The sequence below is a fragment of the Sceloporus occidentalis genome, unplaced genomic scaffold, assembly GCF_023333645.1.
Source record: "Sceloporus occidentalis isolate IW3139 unplaced genomic scaffold, rSceOcc1.0.p SCAF_1, whole genome shotgun sequence".
Lineage (NCBI taxonomy): Eukaryota > Metazoa > Chordata > Lepidosauria > Squamata > Phrynosomatidae > Sceloporus > Sceloporus occidentalis.
Window position 1 is genome coordinate 9,099,906 of NW_028316981.1, and position 25,013 is coordinate 9,124,918.

Below are 25,013 nucleotides of genomic sequence, written 5' to 3' on the forward strand. Positions count from 1 at the left end.
AAACACGTATTTTTGTCTTGTGGTTTTAAGAAATAGGCTTGATGATACATGATGAATTCATTAATGGCAAATCTACCAAGAAAATATACGAATTTTATATCAGTGTCTTATTCGTAGAAAATATTTCCATTGTGACATTGGCATTTGCCAAGATTTTGTCTGAGTCTGTCAAGATCAGAGAATCATAGAATCGTAGAGTTGGAAGAGACCGCAAGGGCCATCGAGTCCAACCCCCTGCCATGCAGGAACTCTTACTCAAAGCATCCCCAACAGATGGCCATCCTACTCCACTACACTCCAAGGAGTCTCCTTCCTTAGAGGTCTTTAAACCGCTAACTTCTGTGCTAGGAATAAATGTATGAATTTGACTAATTGTTCCTTGTGCTTTTAATTTATATGTTATATGATTTTGCTGGTTGTCTGGACCATAATAAAGAATTGTTGTTGTTGTATTTAAAACATTCATATCCAGGAAAACCCATTCATATGCCTACAGTATGAAAAGTGTTTCACTTATTCTTCACAGTTTATGACACCCACAAAAAAGTCTCCCAAAGCAAAAACATACAAACAAGAAAACACATAGAAAAGAAACCATTCAAATTATTGAAGGGTGGGAATGCATGAAATAGGAAATACAATATTAAAGAATTCAGACAGGAAGAAGAATGTATGAATGCTTGATACAGAATAGCTTGATAACTTTAATGCCAGAGTGAAAATTCCTTAATTAGATTTGAGATAATCCCTTGATGGTCAGACAGGAAGAGAAAATAGGAACATCATCATAGAATCATAGAGTTGGAAGAGACTGCAAGGGCCATCCAGTCCAACCCCTTGCCATACAGGAAATCACAATCAAAGCATCACCTTTGACAGATGGCTATCCACTCTCTGCTTAAAGACCTCCAAAGAAGGAGACTCCACTATACTCCGAGGGAGTTTATTCCACTGTTGAACAGCCCTTACTGTCAGGAGGGTCCTCCTAATGTTGAGGTGGAATCTCTTTTTCTGGTGCTTGCATCCATTGCTCCGGGTCCTAGTCTCTGGAGCAGCAGAAGACAAGCTTGCTCCCTCCTCAATATGATATCCCTTCAAATATTTAAACAGGGCTATCGTATCACCTCTTAACTTTTTCTCCAGGCTAAATATACCCAGCTCCCTAAGGTGTTCCTCATACGGCATGGTTTCCAGACCTTTCACCATTTTAGTTGCCATCCTTTGGACACGCTCCAGTTTCTCAATGTCTTTTTTGAATTGTGGTGCCCAGAACGGGACACAATATTCCAGGTGGGGCCTGACCAGAGCAGAATGTAGTGGCATTATTACTTCCCTTGATCTAGACACTATACTTCTATTGATGCAGCCTATAATCGCATTGGCCTTGTTAGCTGCCGCATCGCACTGTTGACTCATGTTCAACTTCTGGTCTACTTGGACTCCTAGATCCCTTTCACATGTTGTCTCCTTAAGCCAGGTGTCCCCCATCCTATATCTGTGCATTTCATTTTTCCAGCCTAATTGCAGTACCTTACATTTCTCCCTGTTGAAGTTCATTTTGAAGTTCATGAGGTGGTGTAATGACTGGGCCTCCAGTCATTTGGCAATTCCTCTCAAACCACAAAGGGTTAATCTGGGGGGAGGTACATGTTAATGAGAGCTTACATCACATGCTAATGAGCTGTGACATCATAGCTGACATAAGGTCAAACTGACCAATCAGCTGAGCTGGACCGGACTTTTCAAGAACATTCCATGCGAAACCTTTAAAAGACCCTTGGGGACCATGTGGTCCTTTGTCTCCCTTTCTTCATCTTGGGGGAACCATGTGTTCTTTTGTTCTCCATCTTGGCATGTTGTTGTGGGAACCAGCTGTGTGCCTGCACTGAGGCAGGCCTAAGTGATGCAAGTTGAGCTAGGCAATGAGAGCCAGCTCCTTGCATCCAAAAACTCAAGGACTGCAAATCCCATCACTGTGTGAGTAGCTAGGAAATGTGTTAGCTAGTGCATTTAGGCTTTTGTTATGTGATCTAATAGCTTGTCTGAAATGAACATCTTGTAACTATGCATTCTTTTTTTAAAATTCATAATCTTTATTGAATTATATACAAATTAAAAAGGGTACATCAATAATTATGCTTGACAATCCGTATTGTTTTTCTCTAGAACTCTCTACCCTCCCTCCCCCCACCTTCATATTTTCTTGTTGCTTTCCCTTTCAGCTAAATTTCTTTTATTCCTCAAAAATCTTATGTCTTATTTCCTTTATCTCATACTACCACCACCTCTTTAGCTTAATTACTAAGATTGTACATACACCGCTCTTCTTTTGTAACTATGCATTCTGTACCTGCACGGCAAGAAGGCCTTGCATGAGTGATATCTTTTTACTCTAGTCTGTCTATTTAGAATAAATACTTTCCTTTAAAAGTATCTGCTGTCTCTGCTCCTGTACATGTGCCTTAGCTCGGTTACTGATTGCTTAAGTTAGCAGGGAAAGGAAACTAGGAGTCCTTAGCAAGTCCCAGTGTGTGCTAAGGGGGAGTTCATTGGAGATTCACTGGCTGGTGGCAGCGTGACTAGAGGATCTCAAGGGGCCTCATCCAGCTCAACAGAGAGCGGGAATGGATACCTAGGAGATTCAAAGGGAATAAAAGTGATCCCCTGGGGGTTAAGAGCCAAGAACAGGGTGGCTGTGTGGCTGCTTGGACCTCAGGGATCATCACAGGTGACATAAAGGGTATGGCCTCTGATTGCTTTACGGTGGGATTTCCTTTGCTTCCATTGTAAGAGAAAACACAAAGAGCTTGCGGAGGGCGATGTGACCAGCAAAGCCATCAGCACTTTAGTTCTGTCTAGGTCTCTGCATGTTCTCCAGTTAGTGTCATTACTATGTGTTTTCCCAGCAGACAAGGTCCCTTCCTCCTGAATAGTGGGTAGCTCCTCCCATTTGCTCCTATAGGCAGGGAAGATAATAAAGAAAAGCCATGCCTAGCCCTGCTTTGGCAGGGGCTACCCCCTCTTTTGGGAAACCAGTCTTTTTATTGCCTATGCTCCTAGCAAGACACTTTTTTGAAGAGCTAACCATTTTCTACTTCATCTTACATCATGACCAAGAATTTCTCCTTTGGAGATCCCTGTCCATTGCTTCCCTCTATCCTTGCTTCTCCTCTTTTAATAATTAATAATAATTTGTTTTATTTATATACCGCTATTCCAAAGATCATAGCGGTGAACAGCAAGTAAGCTAATTTGCCCCCAACAGTCTGGGTACTCATTTTAGCAACCTCGGAAGGATGCAAGCCTGAATCGAGCTTGGGCCCTTTTGCTGGCCTTGAACTCGCAACCTTGTGGTTTTGAGTGAGTGGCTGAAGTACAGGCATTTAACCACTGCGCCACCAGGGCTCCTCTGGAGGGTGGCCAATGGAAAAGACAACTTTAGAGGAGGCTGCTGAGGCAGAGAAGAGCTTACCCCTCTCCCAGCCCTCCATCCAGGCTGAGCAGTTGGCCAGGGAGGCAGATGTTGAGTCACAGTCAGGGGAAGGGGTCACCCTCTGTGCCGCTGTAGAGACGGGTTCCACACCCAGGCTGAATAGGGCCGGGATTGCCGGAGGCTGGACTGAATGAATGAATGAATGAGATTTATTTATATACCGCCATTCCTTCGATCACGGCAGTTTACAAGATAATAATAAAATACAATACAGCATAAAACAAAATTACAGATAGAAATTTGACCACAAAACTCCCCCATATTAAACCGTATAATAAAGTACATCATTAAGAATCCATCATTCATACCTAATGATTAAAACCAGTTAAAATCAGTAAACAATCTAAACAACACGCAATACACAGGAAAGATGACAGTCAGGACCTGTGGGGAAAGGCTTGGCGGAATAAGTGAGTCTTGAGACTGCTGCCGACTGAGCCAGTGGTTCCGGATGTAAGTACTGCCTTTCTCTTCCATGCCCTCTGAGAGTCACCTGACTTTGCTGACTTTATAAGGGCAATAGCCGCTTTTCTGAGGGATGCCCTGGACAACCCAAGAACGACGACTGGCCACCAACTGGTTATGGCCTTGAGTCCTCCAGTACTGCTTCTCCCTTCAGCGGGGCCTCACTCCTTCACCTACCAGAAGGTTAACCCCAGGAGGCATAGCCAGCAAGATCCGGACCCTCAGGACTCTGGTCAGGCCTGTGCTGGGCATGGAGGTTGCCTCACTGTTTTACCAGGCAGCGGATGGCCATCATATTGGCAGCCCACATGGGGGCAGCCATCTTGGACCCTCCAAATGGGGCCGCCAACTTTCCTCCCCCCAGGAGGGCAGGCACTTGCAGGGGAGCTCCCTTTCCCACGGCAACCAAGAAAGAGCCCTCCTTGTATCTGACTGCAAGGCAGATGACGCGGCAGCACGTCTAGCCAAGGAGCTGAGACTTAATGCAGGTGATAAGGATCTCTCTGCTCCTCAGGGGAGAGACCAGTCAGCGGTGGCCATGGATGAGATGGAAGAGGGCAAGCTATCCCGGGAGGAGATAGATGAGGAGTGGGAGGTTTCCCAGTCCTCTGCTCACTCTTCAGGGCCAAGGATTTTCCAAGGCTCCTCAAGAAGACTGTTAAGGCACTTGGCATCTCAGCCCCTCCCCCCGACAGCAACCTACCTCGCATGGAGGAAGACCTTTTCCCTCCCTGGCACCATTTATCCTGGATATCCCCTGCCCTGCAAATCTGTTGCAGGTGATCAAGGATGAATGGCACAGTTGGGCTGTGGGCGGCTCATGCCATGTTGCGGTTTAAAAGGTTTACAGCTTTCTCCGGAGCATCATGGACAAGCCCTTGGTAGATGCCCCCATGTCTGCCCTGGTGTCCTCCACCATATTTGCTAAGGATGGAGAGGACCCCCTTAAGATAACCAAAGATAAAAAGGCAGAGTCGGCTCTGAAAAAGGCCCATGAAGCCATTTCTGTTGCTATCAGGGCAATGGCAGCTGCCTATGGTGGCCAGGGCAAATCCTCTGCAGGACATCCAGCTCAGGCAGAGCCTCAACAAGATCTCCCTAGTCTCAGCCTACAGGGCTGATGGTACCCTGGACGCAGTGCAGTTCTGCGCAAGGCTATGGCAGTCCACCGTCAGCTATGGCTGAAAAACTGGAATGTAGACGCAAAGTCTAAGTGTCAGTTTTTCTGAGGCCTCTTTCCCATCCTCATCCTCATCCTTCCAGGCCAGGGACTCCAGTCTCTTTAAGCAGCGATGGGGAGACGCCACATTGCAGCCCAGACAACAACGCCAAGCTGGCCATTCCAGGGGCCAGGAAGGAGCAGGCAAGGGCCCAAGAACCAATCAATAAGCCTGATGCAGGGACATAGCCAAACCCCCCTTCCTTTAGATTCAATGAATGGTGCGTGAGGCCACGCCCAAGCCCCATTATAATAGTGGCACTTAGTCTGAACCCCCTCTTCCCAAAATCCTGACTATATCCCTGCCTGATGGGGCAACCCAGTGGGGGGAAAGGCTTCAGGACTTTGTCAGAACTTGGGAGAGCTCTACCCAGGACCAATGGGTCCTGGACACCCTCAGGTCTGGCTGCAAGATAGAGTTCCTTCACCAGCAAAACGAAAGATTCATCCTGTCTCCCAAGTCCCAAGAAGCATCACCTCCTGCTGGAAGCCATCACAGACCTGCTCCAGTTGGGGGCACCAGAGCCTGTTCCCCCCCTCGCAGAGGCAAAAGGGCTGCTATTCTGCTTTCTTTCTTGTTCCAAAAAAGAATGGCAAGTGGAGAACTATACTCAACCTCAAAGACCTGAACAGGTTTGTCAGACAGAGGAAGTTTTGCCCGTGATTTCTTATTCATTTATCCTGGTTTCTTGAGACACCTCCCATTTTTATTTCTCACTGGAACTGTTTTAAATTGTGCCTTCAGTATCTCCCTTTTGAGAAAGTCCCACCCATCCTGAACTCCCTTATTTTATAATAATAATAATAATAATAATAATAATAATAATTATTATTATTATTATTATTATTATTATTTATATCCTGCCTCTCCCTGTATTGGATCGCCCTCTTATTTAGTATTTCTGACCACGGGATCACCCTCAATACTTCTCTAAGTTTACTGAAATCTGCTCTCCTAAAATCTAGGATGCGTGTCTGACTCTGCCTGGCTTCTCCTTTCCACTGTATTACAAACTCCAGGAAAACATGGTCACTTCCACTTAAAGATCCCACCACTTGCACCCCATTAACCAAGTCATCCTTGTTGATTAGGATCAGATCTAAAATAGCTGACCCCCTTGTTGCTTCTTCTACCTTTTGAACCATGAAATAGTCTTCCAGGTAAGTGAGGAATTTGCTAGATCTTGAGGATTTGGCTGAGTTTGACCTCCAGCAAATATCAGGATAGTTGAAGTCACCCATCACTACTACACCTCTCCTGTCTGAGTGTGTGGTCATCTGTTCTAGAAAGGCGTCATCAATATCCTCCATCTGACTTGGGGGTCTGTAGTAGACTCCCACCATAACATCCTTGTTGTTTCCCTGCCCTTTAATTTTTATTCAGATGCTCTCCACCTGGCTTCCAGGATTGATGTCCTGGATCTCTTCACTGGTGTAAATATCTCTGACATATAGTGCTATTACTCCTCCATTCCTGTTTGGCCTACTGTATTTCTCTTAAAAAGGTTATATCCTTCTATTTCTACATCCCACCAGGTTTCAGTGATGGCTATTATATAATATTTGCTTTATTGCACTAGAAGTTCGAGTTCATTTTGCTTATTTCTCATGCTCTGTGCATTAGTGTAGAGACATCACAGACCATGGGTACTCTTTACTTGCTGCCTGTGCAAGTTTTTTTTGCCTCCCACTGTTGGGTCCTTGCACTATTTATCTTGTTTCATCTACGTCAGTTTGACAATTTCTCCAGCCCTTTTGCCTTTCTTAATATTGTCTCCCTCCCCCACGAAACTCAGTTTAAAGGCCTCCTGATCAAATTCTTGAGTGTTGACAAAAACATTTATTCCAACTGGCATGAGATGCAACCTGTCCGTTGCAAGAAGTCCCTCCTCATGGAACCGCAGCCTATGATCAAAGAATCCAAATCCTTCTCGGCAGCACCATCTGTAGAGCCAGTTGTTCACATCCGCTATTTTCCTCTCCCTTCCTGGACTATGCAATTCAACTGGCAGAAGAGACAAGATGACAGCTTGTGCATGCATTTCTTTCAGCTTCCTACCAAGAGCCTCATAATCCTTTCTGATGTGAAGGCTGTGTCTTGCAGAATCATTGGTTCCCACATGGACCAAAAGGAAGGGGTATTGGTCAGTAGGCTTGATCAGTCTTGTCAGCCTCTCTATCACATCACAGATCTTTGCCCCGGGGAGACAACACACCTCTCGAGACATCTTGTCAGGCCTACAAATCACTGCTTCTGTACCCCTCAGCAAGGAGTCCTCCCTACGACCACACGCCTCCTCCGAGGCTTAGCAGTGACTGTTCCTTTGGGTGGAACTCTCAGGCTCCCCTGAGAGTCTATCCCTGAAATCTGTCCATGCTGCTCTTCCTCGTCCTCCTTGATAAGGGAAAGAGCTTTGAATCGATTCTCTAGCTGCAAGCTCCCAGAACAATCCCTTCTTGGCCTACTTCTCTGTGTGACATTCCTCCAGCTGTCTGCCTCCTGTGTATGTGAAGCGACCTCCTCCACCACAGCAACTTCCTCTGAGTGGTACTCGCCCAAGATCGTTAGTTCCGTTCTGTCCAGGAAATCCTCTTGCTCCCTAATATGGTGAAGTGTAGCTACTCTGGCCTCCAGCTTCTGTACTTTCTCCTCCAAGAGGACTACCAACTTGCACTTGGTGCATGCAAAGTTCTCCACTTCTGTAGACAAGAAGGCAAACATCCCACAAGTGTTGCATGTGACTGCAGTAGTTCCCTTGGTGTCCATATTGTGAAGACTTTAGCAATCACTGAAACAGGAATGTGGGCTTCCTCCGCAAAAAAATCTTCTGGTAAACATCAACGTTGAGGCCCCTGATGACTTGGCTTTTTCACCAGTCTCTGGCAGCGAGCTCAATCTACTGGGAATATAACTTTATAGGAATGTCCCGGCTGCTAGCTTGTACTTAAGGGCAAGGTTCTGACTAAAGGTTTGCTCTTTACCTGCTGCCTCTGCTGTAGATTTCTTTGGAGTAAAACTCCACCCCCTCAGCAACTAGCACATTCTCCTAGAGTTTAAAAGAAATTAAGAGTCACCACTGAAAATGGCTGCCCAGCTCCTTCTCTCCTCCTCCTCTCTCTGGCAGGAATTGCTCTGGGAAGGCTCTGGAAAGAGTTATATAGAGCTAGTCTGCTAGCTCCACCCCCTAGTGACTCACAGATGTGATAGGCAAGGACAGTACCTTATTCCTCTTTAGACTGAGTCTCAGCCTCACCTTAATAAAAAGCCCTGCTCATGTTCTTTCCTAGTATTATCCCTTCCCTACTTCCATCAAACACGCCTTTTATGTCATAGGTCTAGGAACCCCAGTGCTTATTCCAGTGTCCAAAAAGGTTGATCAGTTGGTAGTGTGTTTCTGAATGATGTACCATAGAGACAGAATTAGTGATTGTATGAAAACAAACTAGTTTATTATAGAAACAAATATAAGATGTCTTAATTCAGTTCCAACTCAATAACCCTTTAGTTACATTAGGTGTCAGATCACTTGATGATTATACAACAAATGGATCCCTTTATGATACTACTTCATTTTCTATCACAACCCACATGGATCCCTTTAAGGTACAGTCTGCCCTTCCCATACACAGGGGATCCATATGGGAAAAAGAGCATATTCAGTCCCCATAGAAAATAATGTGGCACTTGCAACGTGGCATACGTACGCACCCCATTACTTCTGGTGGGGCTTGCCTTCTGCGTAATCTCACAGCAGCCAAAGGCAAGCCTGTCTATGGGGAGGGCCAACTGTACTACTTTATCTTTTATCACAACATATTACCAAGTCCCGCCTGTCGAAAGGTGCTGACTCAGGCCTCGCGTTGGAAGATCTCTTACACTAACTCCCCTCCCCCTTTAAACTACTCTTTTCCCTTCCTAGAAATTTTACTCCCAAACACTTCCACTCTCAGACGCCAGACACTTCACCTGTACAAATATTCATTTGTCAAATTTGGTTGCAGCTGGCTAGGCAGATGTTCCAATGGGGTCTCCTTCACAGGTGATTTTAAGATGAATTTATCATGGGGTTGTCTTAGTAAGATTTGATCAGACTTATGCCCGTTACAAATGGGTGGAAAGTGACATGCCGATGCCAAGTCTAGGCTTCGGGAGCCGGCACCAACCACACTCTTTGAAATCCTAGTCCATATGGACACCGCCATCATGGCGGCCTCCCAACCCCATAAGGGGGCCGCCATGATGACACTGCTGCCATGCAACATCCAAACATCACTGTTAGGAAGTGACGTCATGGAGGCGCCTTTTCCTGTTTGCAACGCTGCAAAAAAGAAGCCACTCTAGGCAGCTTCTTTTAGGCGGTGCGTCGGTGTTGCAGCATGTGGCTCCTGAAGCACTGACTCAGGGCAAAGACGGGCAGCACGGAGCCCCTTAGTCTGTCACTCCTTTCATCTGAGGCGGAGAGATTGTTATTTGCTCAAGGCCACCAATGCATTTGAACCCTTGTCTCCAGGAAAGCTCCTCCAACATGCAAACTCTTATTGCATGCTGGATCTCCCTTGGCCCTGTTAGACAGCAAGATATTTTGTCATACTCTTGGTTAAAGAACATTTTTAATAGTTTTTATTTATTTTAAAATCACAGTATAAAAGATTTCATTTATAACAATGTCACTCATACAAAAAGCAGAAAAAGAGGTAGAGATACAAATTATAACATAAACAAAACAAAGAATAAAAAAACTCATCCATTCCCACAAATTAACATTCATTACTTCCTTATTTATAACTTGGATATGTCTTTAACAATCTAATTGAATATCAATTATTTAAACAAATGTAATATTCCTTCCTTCCTTTCTAGGAAATAATAGCATGGTTTATTAAAATTTGTTATTCCTTTAGATAATTTATCCATTTCCAGGAAGTCTAGGAGTTTGAAAGACCAATCTTCAATTGATGAGATTTCATCTGTCTTCCAGTTCTATGCGTAGATTACTCTTGCCGCTGGTAACATATAAAATACTGTTTTACTGACTTTTCCCTCTATAGATTCAACACAAAGATTTCTGGCAGGAATTTTAAATTTTAAAGATTTTTTTGATTTCAAAATAAATTTGTTTCCAGTATTTTTTCGCTCTTTCACATGTCTACCACATGTGAAAGATGGAACCCTTTTCTTTCCCACATCTCCAATATAAATTACTACAGTTGTTGTACATTTTAAACAGCTTATCTGGTGTCAAATACCACCTAAAATAAATCTTATCAAAACTCTCTTTCACATTTTGACAACAGGTGTAACTCAAACTCTTCTTCCACGTATGTTTCCACTGGTCTAAATCAAGTGTACAGTGTGCTTGCACTACAGGCGGGTGCCCCATATGCGGCTTCTAGCTGACACGGAAGCTGTGCAATGGGAGAATGAATGGTGCGCGCCTGTGGCGTGTGCAGTCTCATGTGCCGCAAGCACGAGCCCCATTCAATCGAATGGGACTTGAGCTTACGCGGTATTCGGCTTACACAGGGGGTCCAGAACACAAGGGTGCACTGTATAATCAAAATCCCGTGCCCATTTGATCATGTTTTCTTTGACAACGTTGTCCTCTGTAAATAATTTAAAAAGACATTTATACATTCTAGATAATAATGCTTCCTTATCTGAAAATAATTCTTCCTCTAGTTCAGTTATTTTTACCAATCCCTTCATTTTTGTGTCCATTATATATCTTTTCTTTATTTGTCTGTAAAAAAAAAAAGATGCAGTCAATTCCTTCCTTTTTAAGTACTTCTAACAATTTCATTTTAAGCTCTTTATTTGAACTTAAGATGATATCTTGATGGCTAATCCATTCCCCCCTGATTTGTTGGCTATATTTAAATAATGCCTCATGTGGAGAGGCCCATAGTGGAGTCATAGGGCAGATTCTTTTCTTACATTTTTTCCATACTTTCATTAATGAGCACCCAATATAATGGTTGTTGAACTCTTTGTTTGCTTTTTCTTTATTATAAAATAAATAAGTGTGCCAATCAGATCTTAAATTAACCCTTTCTAGGTTTAAAACCTCTTTGTCCTTTAGCTGTAAGGACAGGTTGCTTACCTGCAACAGTATTTCTTTGAGTGGTCATCTGCGAATACATACAAATGGGTTTCACTGCGCCTGTGCAGTGCTGCTCGGAAACTTCTGGAATCACTGGGCAAAGTTCACTTTGCAACATTTAGAAACTTTTTGGCGGTAACTCCACCCACCCATTATAAGGTCCCTGCCTTCCCGCTCTTTTCCTCAGTTCCGCAATTTTTCTGCCAAGCAGGCAATGAAAGAGCCAATAAGAGCAGGACACTGAGGGGATGGACGGGTGGGATTTGTATGTATTCGCAGATGACCACTCGAAGAAATACTGTTACAGGTAAGCAACCTGTCCTCCTTCTTCGTGGTCTCTGCGAATCATACAAATGGGTTTAGACTGAGAAGCTAAGGTTAGCGGCGGAGGGAGTGTCCTAAAACCAGAGTTATGGTCAACCAAAGGTATATTTATTGTAACCATAAAACCTTGAACCATGAAAACGAGTCAGTCTTGTTTGTGCACAAACAACTGAATAGCAAAAGCATTGCAAAACCTGAGAGGGGAACATAAGGTCATGCAAGACCAGCCCCTAGGCAATTTGTGCAAACCAACATTCAACGCGAATGAACCCTAACATTCAGCCAGAATGCAAGAAAAATAGTGCATAGCATATATAACTTGTAACGACAACATCAGTCACGCAGTTAGTGCAAACCTGAGACCAACACAGCCTTCCCAAAAACTGCGTCTCGGATGGCTCTGGTGTCCAACCTATAATGCTTAATAAAAGTCAGAGGTTGGGACCAGACAGCAGCCTTGCAGACATCCTCCAAGGGAATCCCCGACAGGAATGCAGAGGATGCTGACATTGCCCTTGTAGAATGAGACCGAACCCTGACAGGAAGAGGTTTGCCCAACAGTTCGTAGCAGAGGTGGATGGTACCAGCCACCCATTTGGAGAACCTTTGTACCTACACAGGCAACCCCTTTTTCGGTTCCGAGTAGCACTGGAAAAGTCTCTCGGACCGACTGGAGGCAGCAGTCCTGTCCAAATAAAACGCCAACGCTCTCCTGACATCAAGGGAGTGTAGAATACGCTCTGCTTCTGAAGTCGGGTTGGATGCTAGAGTAGGCAACACAATGTCCTGGCACATGTGAAAGGCAGAGACAACCTTAGGCAGGAAAGTAATGTCTGTCCTAAGAACCACCTTGTCCTTGTGAAACCTTAGGAAAGGCTGGTCCCTCCGCAAGGCACAGAGTTCGCCTGCACGGCGGGCAGAGGTGATGGCCACCAGGAAAGTGGTTTTACAAGTCAGTAGTCTCAAGTCCGATGTGGCCATTGGTTCAAAGGGCTTGGATTGGAGCGCGGCCAGCACCGCCTCCAAGCTCCAAGCCGGGGCTGGTACCGACACAGGAGGATGCAAGTTGGCACACCCCTTAAGGAACCCCTTCACCAAGGGATCCCTGAAAAAGGAGGCCCTCCCCCCAAATTGGTACTTGGAGCAAATGGCAGACAAATAGCACTTGATGGACGCGAGGGATAGCCCCTCATCCAAAAGTGCCATCAAAAACTCCAGCACCACTGGGGTGGACACCTGAGCAGGAGACAAGCCCTTCTGTTCGAGGAAGCTGTTAAACCTCCTCCACTTCAGGGCATAGGAGCGCTGGGTCGAAGGCTTCCTCGCAGCCAGGATCACCGTCCTCACCGCATCCGGCAGGGCGGCTAGGGCTGTATCCTCCAGGCCATCAGCGGTAGGCTCTCGATGTCCGGGTGGAGGATCCGTCCGTCCTGGATCGACAGCAGGTCCGGACGGAAGTCAAGGCGCAGGAAGCATCTCCTGGAAAGGTGGAGAAGGGATGCGAACCACGGCTGTCTCAGCCACCACGGGGTGATCAGGATCACATGCGACCAGTCCGTTGTCATCTTGGACACCACCCTGATGATGAGAGGGAAGGGAGGAAAGGCGTAGAGCAGCTCTCCCGTCCAAAGGAAGGCGAACGCGTCTCCGAGGGAACCGTCCATTCACTTCCTGGAGCAGAACTGGGCACAGTGGCTGTGGGGGGTTCCCCACTGACCGAATAGGTAGCTGACCGTCTCCGGATGGAGCCTCCATTCATGGCACACCGATGGAGATCTGCTGAGGCGATCTGCCAACTCGTTGTCCTCTCCGGGAAGATGAATCGCCTGGAGGAGCACCTGTCTCTGGATGCACCAGTTCCAGATGCAGAGAGTGAGGTCGAGCAGGGTCCTGGATCTGGTGCCTCCCTGCTTGTTGATGTAATACATCACAGTGGTGTTGTCCGTCCTCAGGAGAACTACCTTGCCTGTGACAGCGAATTCGAATGACCTCAGTGCCTTCTCGACAGCCAGCATCTCCAGAGCATTGATGTGGAGAAGCTTGTCTCAAGGGGACCATTTGTCCTTGACAACCAAGTCGAGCAGGTGGGCGCCCCAGCCCTCCAGGGAAGCATCGGTTGTCAAAGTCAATTGGGGCTGAGGTTGATGGAAGGGCATCCCCGTGCAGACGTTGTGGGAGTCCAGCCACCATCTCAGGGAAGCAGCTACCGCTCTCGGTACCGTGAGCCACTTGGACGGAGGGTCTTCCATCGGGAAGAAGACTGAGAGGAACCAAGACTGGAGAGGTCGAAGACAGAGTCTTGCCCACGGCATGACGAATGTCGTCGATGCCATATGGCCTAGGGCAACTTGGACATCTCTGGCCCTCACCCTTCTGTGCGCGATGCAAGGTCTCAGTGATGCTGTTAACGCCTGGAAACGGTCCGGAGGGAGAAAGGCGGAGCATCTTTCGGAGTCGATGATGGCCCCGATGAACTTGGCCTGTGTGGTCAGCGTGAAGTGGGACTTGTCCTGGTTGACGACCAACCCAAGAGAGTCCAGCAGGCGCAAGGCAAATGAGACTGCCTCCTGCAATTCTTGTTGGGACTTGGCAGCAAACAACCAGTCGTCCAGGTAAGGGAAGACTATGAATCCCTTCTGATGGAGATAAGCCACCACCGGTACCATGCACTTCGTGAAGACTCTCGGAGCTGTGGCCAGGCTGAAGGGGAACACATTGTAGTGATACGTAGTGGAGCCAACGGCGAACGCGAGGAATCTCCGGTGGGACTCCCGAATCCCGATGTGGAAATAGGTGTCCTTCAGGTCGACCGTTGCGAACCAGAGGCCCTGGTGAAGCAGAGGAAGAATGGAAGCCAGGGTTACCATTCGGAAACGCTGGTATTCAAGGTACAAGTTCAAGTCTCTCAAGTCCAGGATGGGCCTGATGTCTCCATCCGCTTTCGGTACCGTAAAGTACCTGGAGAAGAAAGCCCTCGAAGATAGATCGGGCAGTAAAGGGGAGATTGCCCCCTTGTTAAGCAGAGTGCGCACTTCGTCGAGAAGGGTGTCCGGGGGGGGGGGGTAGACATAAAGGCTCCGGTCTTGGGGAGCTCTTGGAACTCGAGTGCATAACCCCTACGGACGATGTTCAGCACCCACGAGTCAGTTGTGATTGAGGCCCAGGTGGCAGCAAAAGGCCTCAGTATGTCCAGAAAAAATGGGGGAGAGGAGACGAAGCACGCTGGACCCCATCAGTCCCTCTTCTTACCCTGGTCGTTTTCCTGCCGGCGAGGTTTCCAGTGCCGGGTGGGGAAATTCCAACGGCCAAAGGAGGAGGACAATTGAGAAGGGTGCCTGGATCGCTGGGAGCCCTGTTGTTGGAATTGACGGTCTTGTCCAAATGGTCTGTAGGACTGACCTTGGGACTGCCAGGGGCGTTGCTTCTTGCGAAACAGGGCTGAACCAAAGAAGACATGCCGTGTTTCCTTGCAGCCGCCTTCATTTTAAACTTTCGGTTGAGCCGGTCGTCGGTGTCGGTGTTAAAGAGTCCCGACTCATCCAGGGGTATCTCCTCAATGGCCGACTTGACTCCAGGGGTAATATCTGTACCCCGCAGCCACGCGTGTCAACGGAGTGCCATCGACGCCGACATCGCCCTACCAACACAGTCCGTGATGTTTCAAGATGCCGTGATGAGCCATCCCCCTATGGAGTGGGCCTCATCTCTGACCTCGACCAGTTTCCTCTGGACGTCGTCGGGAACGTCAGGGATCAGAGGGGAGATGGTCTCCATCAGAGCCTGCACACAGGCCCCCATGCAGGCGGTGTAGTTCATCACTTTGACAGCCAGGCAAGATGCTGAGTAAGCCTTCTTTGCCAGCCCATCAATCTTGCGAGCCTCTTGATCTACCGGAGAGGTGGCCTGCTTGTGCGTGGAGGCGAGTTGTGAACCCTCCACAATGGCCGAGTTCTGTCTCGGATGGGTCGATAGCCATGCACAGGAGGCCGGGGAGACACGGTAGAGTGATTTTATCTTCCGTGAGGTGCCGACTAAAGCTGCAGGGAGATCCCAAGACCTCTTAATGATGGTCTCCAAAGACGGAAGAAGAGGGATGGAGGGTGGTGTTGGGACACGGCTGTGCACCCTCTGTTCCACTGGGTCCCGGGCCGACTCTTCAGGGTATGCCAGTTCGATATCCAGGGCCCTGGACATCTTAATGACATGTTCGCTGAAGGATTGGCGGTCGTCGGTTGGCGACGCCAGCTCTGGATGGTGCAAGTCCTGCGGGGAGTCCTGCGGTGACAGGTCGTCATCGGAGGCTGAGGCCGGTGAGGCGGTACAGGCACAAGATCCAACTCGGTGTCTGAGTGGATCACCAAATCCTTCAGCCCGGTACAGTCCCGGGAGGATACCGGGGAGCGTAGTCTGGGCTCCAACCTGGATGCTGACGACTTGACTCTCGATGAGGTGCAAGGCTTGGGAGCACCAGTCGCAGCCTTGTCCTTCAGGGCCTGGTGATGGCGCTTTTCGTCAAACTTGCGCAGCGCTGTCTCTCGTGGGACCGCCATATAATAACGGTCCACCTCCGAGTCATAGAAGACGTCAAGGTCATCTCGGCAGACGTCTTCAAGTGGCACGGCCACTGGGCATGGGGCCGGGCTCGGGGAACGCCGGGGTGGAATGGATCCCTCGTCGTCCGACTCTGCAAACTGGACGGTGGTGAGCCCAGAGAGTGTCGGGATGGAGTGCACCTGGCCACCCTGGAGCGAGGAGTCTTGTGCCGGAGTCTGCAGGGTTGGTGCTGGGACCGAACGCTTTTTGGTTCCTTGCGCCTTTCCGAGGACTTAGAGGACTCCTTGCGTGACTTCTTTTTGGCCGGCTCATAGGAGGCGGGCTCCGTCGGCTTGACCTTCTTGGCAGGTCTCGGTGCCTCCGGGGGGAAAAAGGGGTTATCCTGAAGTTCCCTCACCCGAGAGGACCCCGATGCTGGGGTGGCACGGTCCGGAGCGGAGGTAGAAGGGCTGGACACAGTGGCCGTGGAAGTGCTGTGGTCTCCTCCCTTAGCCTTTTAAGTATGCTTAGGCTTATGGGATGTAACGGCGGTCTCCAGGTCGGTCCCGACCTTGGAGGCGGAGCCAGTGATCAAAGTCGAAGCTGTCGAGCCCTCGGTCCCCGACAGTTTGCAGGGGCTCTTTGAGGGCTTGGTGGTGGTACTGGACCTATCTGGGCCGCTGACCACATGAGCTGACTTAACGGTGGTACTGGGCTTATGGGAGCCGCGGTCCACCTTAGTAGGGGTCACCAACGCTGGAGGAGCAGAGGCAGCACTTGTGGGGCTTTCTCGCGGTCTTGGGAGAGAAGTGGCAGCCGAAAGGGAAGGAGCCGAAGTCGGGCGGGAGCTCTCTCCGTGGACCTTACCCTGGGCAATCGCTGAGGTTAAACGGGACTCCCGGTTCTTTCGTGCCTGCGACGTCATGGACTTGCAGAGCGAGCAGGATCTCATGTCATGATCGCCGCCGAGGCAGAGAAGGCATGAAGAATGGGGGTCCTGTACCGGGAGCTTGCCTCCACAGACATCGCACTTCTTGAAGGGAGGCGACATCCTGACGGAGAGACACAGGGGAAACCGAAGCCGAAGTCAAAAACAGTCCGTGGTCGAGGTACAGTGGGGGAGGCGGTCAGTGAGAGTGGTCAAGACGGTCCGAAGTAAAATAGCCAGTGATCCAATAGACAAGCAAGAGCGAAGTTCCCTGAAACAGCTAGCGCGGCGGAAAAAAGGAACTGGGGAAAAGAGTGGGAAGGCAGGGGCCTTATAACGGGTGGGCGGAGTTACCGCCAAAAAGTTTCTAAATGTTGCAAAGTGAACTTTGCCCAGTGATTCCAGAAGTTTCCGAGCAGCACTGCATAGGCGCAGTGAAACCCATTTGTATGATTCGCAGAAACCACGAAGAAGAAACACTCTTTTATCCAAATCATACATGAGGCCTCATAGTACAATTTAAGATTTGGAAGGGCTAAACCACCTCTTTCTCTCGCATCCTGGAGGTATTTCAGTTTTATTCTGGGCTTTTCACCAATCCAAATAAAATTTGTAATTTCATTTTGCCATTCTTAAAATGGTATTTTATTCCTTATAATTGGGACAGTCTGAAATAAAAAAAGAAATCTCGGCAGCACACTCACTTTAATTGTAGCCACTTTTGATAGAAGGGATAAACTCAAGTTTTTCCACCTTTTGAAATCTTCTTTTATCTTTCTCCACAACTTCTTATGGCGGGATACAGATTGCCCCTTTGGGGCAGCCTGCACCCACCCCTTTCCCCACGGCCTGGAAAGGGGTGTCCTTGGGGCTTCATGCTCGGCCTCTTTCTCTTCAGTATCTCTGGCGCTGCTGTTTAAAGCAATAGACGTGGCGAAAGGAGATCCGTTTCGGTGCTCCTTCTGGGGCTGCTGAACGTAACGCCCGCGCTGCCCCATTTGAATGTGGCGCGGCTGTCACGTCAAAATGGCGGCACCCATGTAGACAGGGCGCCGCCATTTTGATGTATGGAGCTTGAGAATAGTGTGCGCTTCCTAACCCTAAAATTGCCACTGCTATGCTACATTTTGGCTGTGTGTATCCCGCCATAGTTATTCTCATATAGGTCTGAATTTTTATTGGTAATAGTTAGGCCTAAATATTTTACTTTTTTAACTGGTTTTTAGACCAGTATTTTTTCCAACATTTTATATTCTTTTAAATCCGTTTTTTGTTAATATTGTTGATTTATCTCTATTAATTTTCAGCCCGGAGATTGATTCAAATTTGTTTAGTTCCTATATTAGCTCTTTGGCATCATCTATTGGTTCCCTAATTGATACCATTAAATCATCCACAAAAGCTTCTGTTTTGTGATGAGTACCTTTGATTTTAATCCCGCTAATATTTGGATTTCATATGCATTTTTTCTTTAGAAGTACTTCCCCCCCCCCCCCCCCATTAACTAAGCAAAATTGGATTTAATAATGATAGAACCTACCTGGTTATGTAGACATGTTAGGATTAGAACTTTCAAAGGATTTTTAAAAATGTATTAGGGCACTAGTATTTTATAGAGAAGTGTTGTGTAAATTGCAGAGACCATTACCGGGACAGTTGAATGGCCCCTCTCTTGTTGTTCCCTGAACTCACTTTCACATGTCTTGATAATTCATTTTTGATGCATCTCATCCTATCAAAAAAACAGCTCACATGAAAGTGTACCAGAAATTAATTTCATAGATAGATACTCTAAAGTTTATTCTTTAAATCGATACTTCAGACTGTATCTAAGCATTACATGATGGGTGTAACAGCTAGGTGTTGATCCCTAGTCTCGAAGGGGTAAAAAAACACTTTGCTGCACAGTATTCATTCTACATGAATGCCATCTAGCAAAATGTGTTCCATCTGTGAGATGTTCCCTCTTCTCCTGTAACATCTTACTTGAGATCAGAAATAACCCAGACATTGCTTGCTCAGAGGGTTACATTGAGAAAGGAACATTGGAACAGGAAAACCAAGAGAACTGTGTTTAAGGGGATGGGCAGAGGGATGAATTGAGATTACCAGTGAGTATCATACTAAAGTCCTTAGAGTTATCTTCTGTAAGTGGTATTGACAGTTTGCCTTCCATTTCTTTTTTGAGTTCTTAGCAGTACTTTCTCTTCCTTCCAGGCAGTGATGGCCAGCTCAATGAGTATGAAGAAGAAACATGCCAAGCATCAGTGCCAAGAGACCCGTGCACACAGTTAAATGAGAAAGGAAGGAAAACTGATACTGAAGAGGAGTGGCAGACCACACAACCTTATCAGAGAGGGAAAAGTTTTATTCAGAAGACAAATCTCACTCATCATAAAACAACTCACACAAGAGAGAAATCATTTAAATGCCTGGAGTGTGGAAAAGGTTTTATTTCTAAAACGCACCTCCCTCGACATCAGGCAACTCACAGTGGAGAAAAGTCATTCAAATGTTTCGAGTGTGGAAACGGTTTCACTCAGAAGACCGACCTCATCTATCATCAAGTAACTCACACAGAAGAGAAGCCTTTTAAATGCCAGGAGTGTGGGAAAGGTTTTACTCGAAAAACACACCTTATGCGTCATCAAGCAACTCACACAGGAGAGAAGCCATTTAAATGTCTGGAATGTGGGAAAGCTTTTGTTCATAAGACAAGCCTCACCGAACATCAAGTAACTCACACAGGGGAGAAGCCATTTAAATGTCTGCAGTGTGGGAAATGTTATAACCGAAAGAAATGTCTCAGCTATCATCAAGCAACTCACACAAGAGAGAAACCATTTAAATGCCAGGAGTGTGGAAAAGGTTTTATTCGGAAAACACACCTTATGCGTCATCAAGCAACTCACACAGGAGAGAAGCCATTTAAATGTCTGGAATGTGGGAAAGCTTTTGTTCATAAGACAAGCCTCACTGAACATCAAGCAACTCACACAGGGGAGAAGCCATTTAAATGTCTGCAGTGTGGAAAATGTTATAACCGAAAGAAATGTCTCAGCTATCATCAAGCAACTCACACAAGAGAGAAACCATTTAAATGCCTGGAGTGTGGAAAAGGTTTTATTTCTAAAACGCACCTCACTCGACATCAGGCAACTCACAGTGGAGAAAAGTCATTCAAATGTTTCAAGTGTGGAAAAGGTTTCACTCAGAAGACCGACCTCATCTATCATCAAGTAACTCACACAGGAGAGAAGCCTTTTAAATGCCAGGAGTGTGGAAAAGGTTTTACTCGAAAAACACACCTTATGCGTCATCAAGCAACTCACACAGGGGAGAAGCCATTTAAATGTTTGGAGTGTGGCAAAGGTTTTATTCAGAAGACGCACCTCGCCTATCATCAAGCAACTCACACAGGACAGAAGCCATTTAAATGTCTGGAATGTGGGAAAGCGTTTGTTCATAAGACAAGCCTCACTGAACATCAAACAACTCACACAGGAGAGAAGCCTTTTAAATGCCAGGAGTGTGGAAAAGGTTTTATTTGGAAGACAGACCACACTCAACATCAAGCAACTCACACAGGGGAGAAGCCCTTTAAATGCCTGGAGTGTGGGAATAGTTTTATTAAGGAGATGGATCTCATTTGTCATCAAAAATATCACAAGGGTGAAAAGTAATTTAAATGTTTAGAGTATGGAAAAGGTTTTACTTGAAAGACAGAGCTCGCTCATCATCAAGCCACTTACACAAGGGAGAAGCCACTTAAATACTTGGAGTGTGAGGAAAGTTTTATTAAGAAGACGGATCTCACTCATCATCAAAAAAACCACAATGGAGAAAAGCCATTCAAATGCCTGGAGTGTGGAAAAGGTTTCCCTAGGAAGACACAACTCACAAGTCATCAAGTAACTCACACTGGAGAGAAAGCATTTAAATGCCTAGAATGTGGGAAATGTTTCAGGCAGAAGATACACCTCACCTATCATCAAGCAACTCACACAGGAGAGAAACCATTTAAATGCCTGGAGTGTGGAAAGACTTTTAATCGGAAGACATCCCTCACTCGACATCAAGTAACTCACATTGGGGAGAAGCCGTTTAAATGCCTGGAATGTGGGAAAAGTTTTCTTATGAAGATGGATCTCACTCATCATCAACAAAATTAAAATGGAGAGGAGCCATTCAGATGCCTGGAGTGCGGAAAAGATTTCACTCAGAATATCTCCCTCACCCTTCATCAAACAACTCACACAGGAGAGAAACCATTTAAGTACCTGGAGTGTGGGAAACAATTCACCCAGAAGATGCACCTCACCTGTCAGGAAGCAACTCATACAGGAGAGATGCCTGGGATGGAGAAACAGGGGGAAATCACATCAGGCGTTCAATAATCTTCAGGCTATATTTTTGAGCTCTCTTTCAAATTCCCAGACATATGACTAATAGTTTTAGTTTTTGAAACAGGGGAATTCCCTCTAATGGCAAGGGCTTGCATTGCAAGCTAAAATGTTGGCGCACGGTTAATATTTTGAAATTGGGCATGGGTTTAGTTGAAGCATGTTGTCCGAAAACTGCTTCAATTGATCTGTCATTTTCCCTCCTTTTACATTATGACACCGGTTTCGGATCAGTAAAACACAGATTGTGGGATATTGCTTTTGGTGACCTTTGAGCCTATTCATACTTATCCTTCTCCTTACGCACATTAATTATACAATATGTTGGGTCTTTTCCTTCAGCTGACTATTTAAAGAATTTGTTGTCATTATTGTAGACTTTATCAAGGCCAGATTTAATACCTTTTCCTCTGAAATGTTTGGAGTAATGTTTGTGGTATCTCTTACACTGCAAGATTATATTCCTGCAAGCATCAAAAGTGAAAGCAGGAAGCACAATCTTTTGTCTTGTGGTTTCTAAAAGGAGGCTTCATGATACATGATTAATCCATTAATAGCAAATATGCTAGGAAAATCATCCAAATTTTATGTCAGAGTATTATTAGAAGATAACATTCTCAGTGTGACTTTGGTGGTTGTATGAGGTGGCCAGGATCAGATAACCACTAACTAGGAATAAATGTATGAAATAAGCTTTGTATGAATTGACAAACTGTTCCTTATGCCTTTAATTTATATGTTATAAATTTGATTTTGCTAGGTCTCTGGACCATAATAAAGAATTGTTGTTGTTGTATTAAAAACATTCATCTTATTCACCGGACTCCATTTAAAAGGTTACAATGATAGCTCCACACCTGACTATGGCCTGTTCCGGACGGGTCCGGACGTCGCGCGGCAAGGTGATGCCACGAGTGCGCGACTAGCGTCTCGTGGCACCACTTCTGGGGCACAACAAGAAGCACGCTTCTTTTTTGCTGTGCCCGGGAACTGCGCTGTTTGGCTGCTGCAGTTCCTGGACACAGCAACTGGCGGCGGCAGACCACCGCTTTCAGGCGGTCTGTAATGCACCTATGATAGTTGGCTATTGATGAATTATTATTTTAGAGAATTAATAGGAATGTTGGTTAATTTAGTATTAGTGTTTTATTGATTGTATTTTTGTACTATTTTACCATTTTTATTGACGTAATCCCACCTTGATCCTTGGGAAAGGCGGGAAATATAAATAAATTCTATTATTATTATTATCATCCAGAAAAAAACCATTCATATTCTTACAGCATGAAAAGTATTTCACTTATTCCTCAGAGATTATGACACCCACAAAAAGTCCTCCAAAGCAAAAAAACCAAGAAAGCACATAGAAAGGAAACCATCCAAGTTCTTAAAGGGTGGGAATGCAGGAAATAGGAATCATGATATTAAAGAATCCAGACAGGGAGAAGAATGTATGAATGCTTGGAATAGGAATTTAGCTCTAGTTGTGGGTGAATCCACAGGTCACAGAAAAAGATCCTGAAAGACAAAGAGCTCTCCTTCAGACCACCATCTTGAGGGGGAGAGAGGCCTGTTATGTTTTATTTTGATTTTGGATGTTGTATTGTACTTCCTGTTGTACACCGCTTTGATCTAATTTGGAAAAGCGGTATATAAATACACACATTATTATTAATATTATTAAGATGGAGAGGGGGAGGGGGAGAAATCACATAGAGGAAAAGCTACTTAAATGCTTCCAAATCAAAATAAAAATGCAAGCTTGACTCAGTGAACAAAGCCACTGACAAAGAAGTTTGTTTTTATAAAAACAAACGTTGGTTACTCACCGTGACACGTTAGTTTCCAGCAGACGAGGGTCCTGGCATCCTGTAATCTGGGTTATGTACCTCCCATTTGCTCCTGTAGGCAGGGACAAAAGAAGACCGGCCCCTATAAAGGGAGGGACTAACCCCTCTGGGCCTCAGTCAAATGACAAGCCAAGCGAAGCAGGATAAAATAAACTGATCTTTAATAGGTAAACATAAGGAACAATTTAAAACCAAACCTGGTAAGGGCCCGTCCCGTGAGATCGGGCCCAAAGGATTATGGCAACAAGTAAAAAACAATCAGCAACAAACCAGCAAACCAGAAAAAGAAGAGGAAGGGTCAGGCAACAGGCCGCGCTGAGCCGCAGGGCACCGAGGGTGGGCAGGATGCCAGGACCCTCGTCTGCTGGAAACTAACGTGTCACGGTGAGTAACCAACGTTTGTTTTCCCAGCAGAGAGGGTCCTGTCTTCCTGTAATCTGGGATTTACAAAAGCCCTCGCCCCTAGGGAGGGACGGTGCCTAATCGGAACCTGCGGAATCAGCGACCACCTGCTGGAGGACCCTTCTACCAAAAGCCGCCTCGGCGGACTGAAACACGTCTAGCTTGTAGTGCTAGTAGAGGAGGACTTCCGTAGCTGCCCTACAGATTTCTGCAAGTGGTGCATTGGTGAATAGGGCGGCCGAAGTAGATGCACTCCTGGTGGAGTGTGCCAAAATGCCATCGGGGGGGAGAGACCTAACGACCTATAAGCCTCAACTATACAAGTCCTGATCCACCAGCTCAGGGTGGACACCGAGACCTTTCGCCCAGAAGAACCTTGATGGAAGGAGACAAACAAGGCCTCGGAGGATCTAAAAGACTCTGTTCTTTTAAAGATAGACCTTCAGGGCCCTGTGCACGTCCAGCGTGTGCCAACGTTTTTCTATGTCCTTCTGGGGTTTTGGACAAAAGGAAGGCAGCAGGATGTCCTGGGAGACGTGGAAGGGTGAACTGACTTTTGGAAGGAAGGTGGGATCCGGGCGCAGGCACACCGAATCAGGCCTAAAGATGCACAAGTCCTTGCGGACTGACAGAGCCCCCAGTTCTGACACCCGTCTGGCCGACGTGATCGCTGTCAGGAAGGTCAGGAATCTCAAGGGAACTTCGCGGATCGGTTCAAACGGCTCAACCGTTAGGGCCTTTAGGACTGTATGAAGGTTCCAGGTTGGAAAACGATGACGCGTGGGAGGAGCCCTGTTAGCGAGGCCCCTCAGAAGTCTCCTAACATGGGGGTGTGATGACATGGCAGTTGCCTTTTTGTGAGGTAGCACCGAAGTGATGGCCGCCACCTGTCTCTTTATTGTGTTGGGTCTGAGTCCTTTTTTAATGCCGTCCTGCAGGAACTGCAGTAGAACTGGGACTGAAAAGTTGAGAAAGTTGACCCGCTTCAGCTTGCACCACCTCTTGAAAGATCTGAAGGAAGCCTCATAGATGCGGTTGGTAGATGGTCATCTAGAGGCTAGGATGGAGTCTATGACCTCTGAAGAATATCCACACCGAATCAGCATGAGGCGTTCAGCCTCCAGGCGTGAAGGTTCAGCCACCGGGGGTCGGGATGGAGGATCTGACCCTGACTCAGGAGGTCTCGGCGGTGAGGTAGGGTCAAGCCGGCCGACGCCATAGTCTGGACCTCGGAGAACCATGGGCGTCTGGGCCACGCTGGTGCCACCAGTATCACCTCGATTCTTTCCCTCCTG

At 46.6% G+C, this 25,013-nt stretch overlaps 2 pseudogenes across 2 annotated transcripts in view; both read left to right on the forward strand.

The window, feature by feature from the left end:
• The window catches only part of LOC149320637 (uncharacterized), a 39,015-nt pseudogene extending 16,808 nt beyond the window's left edge, over positions 1-22,207 (forward strand). Inside the window, exons 6-7 of the transcript XR_016278008.1 lie at positions 1,920-1,977; positions 19,281-22,207. The product of XR_016278008.1 is annotated as an uncharacterized LOC149320637 (transcript). The remainder of the gene's footprint in view (positions 1-1,919; positions 1,978-19,280) is intronic.
• The window catches only part of LOC149320635 (uncharacterized), a 171,939-nt pseudogene that overhangs the window by 46,185 nt on the left and 100,741 nt on the right, over positions 1-25,013 (forward strand). The window lies entirely within an intron of this gene.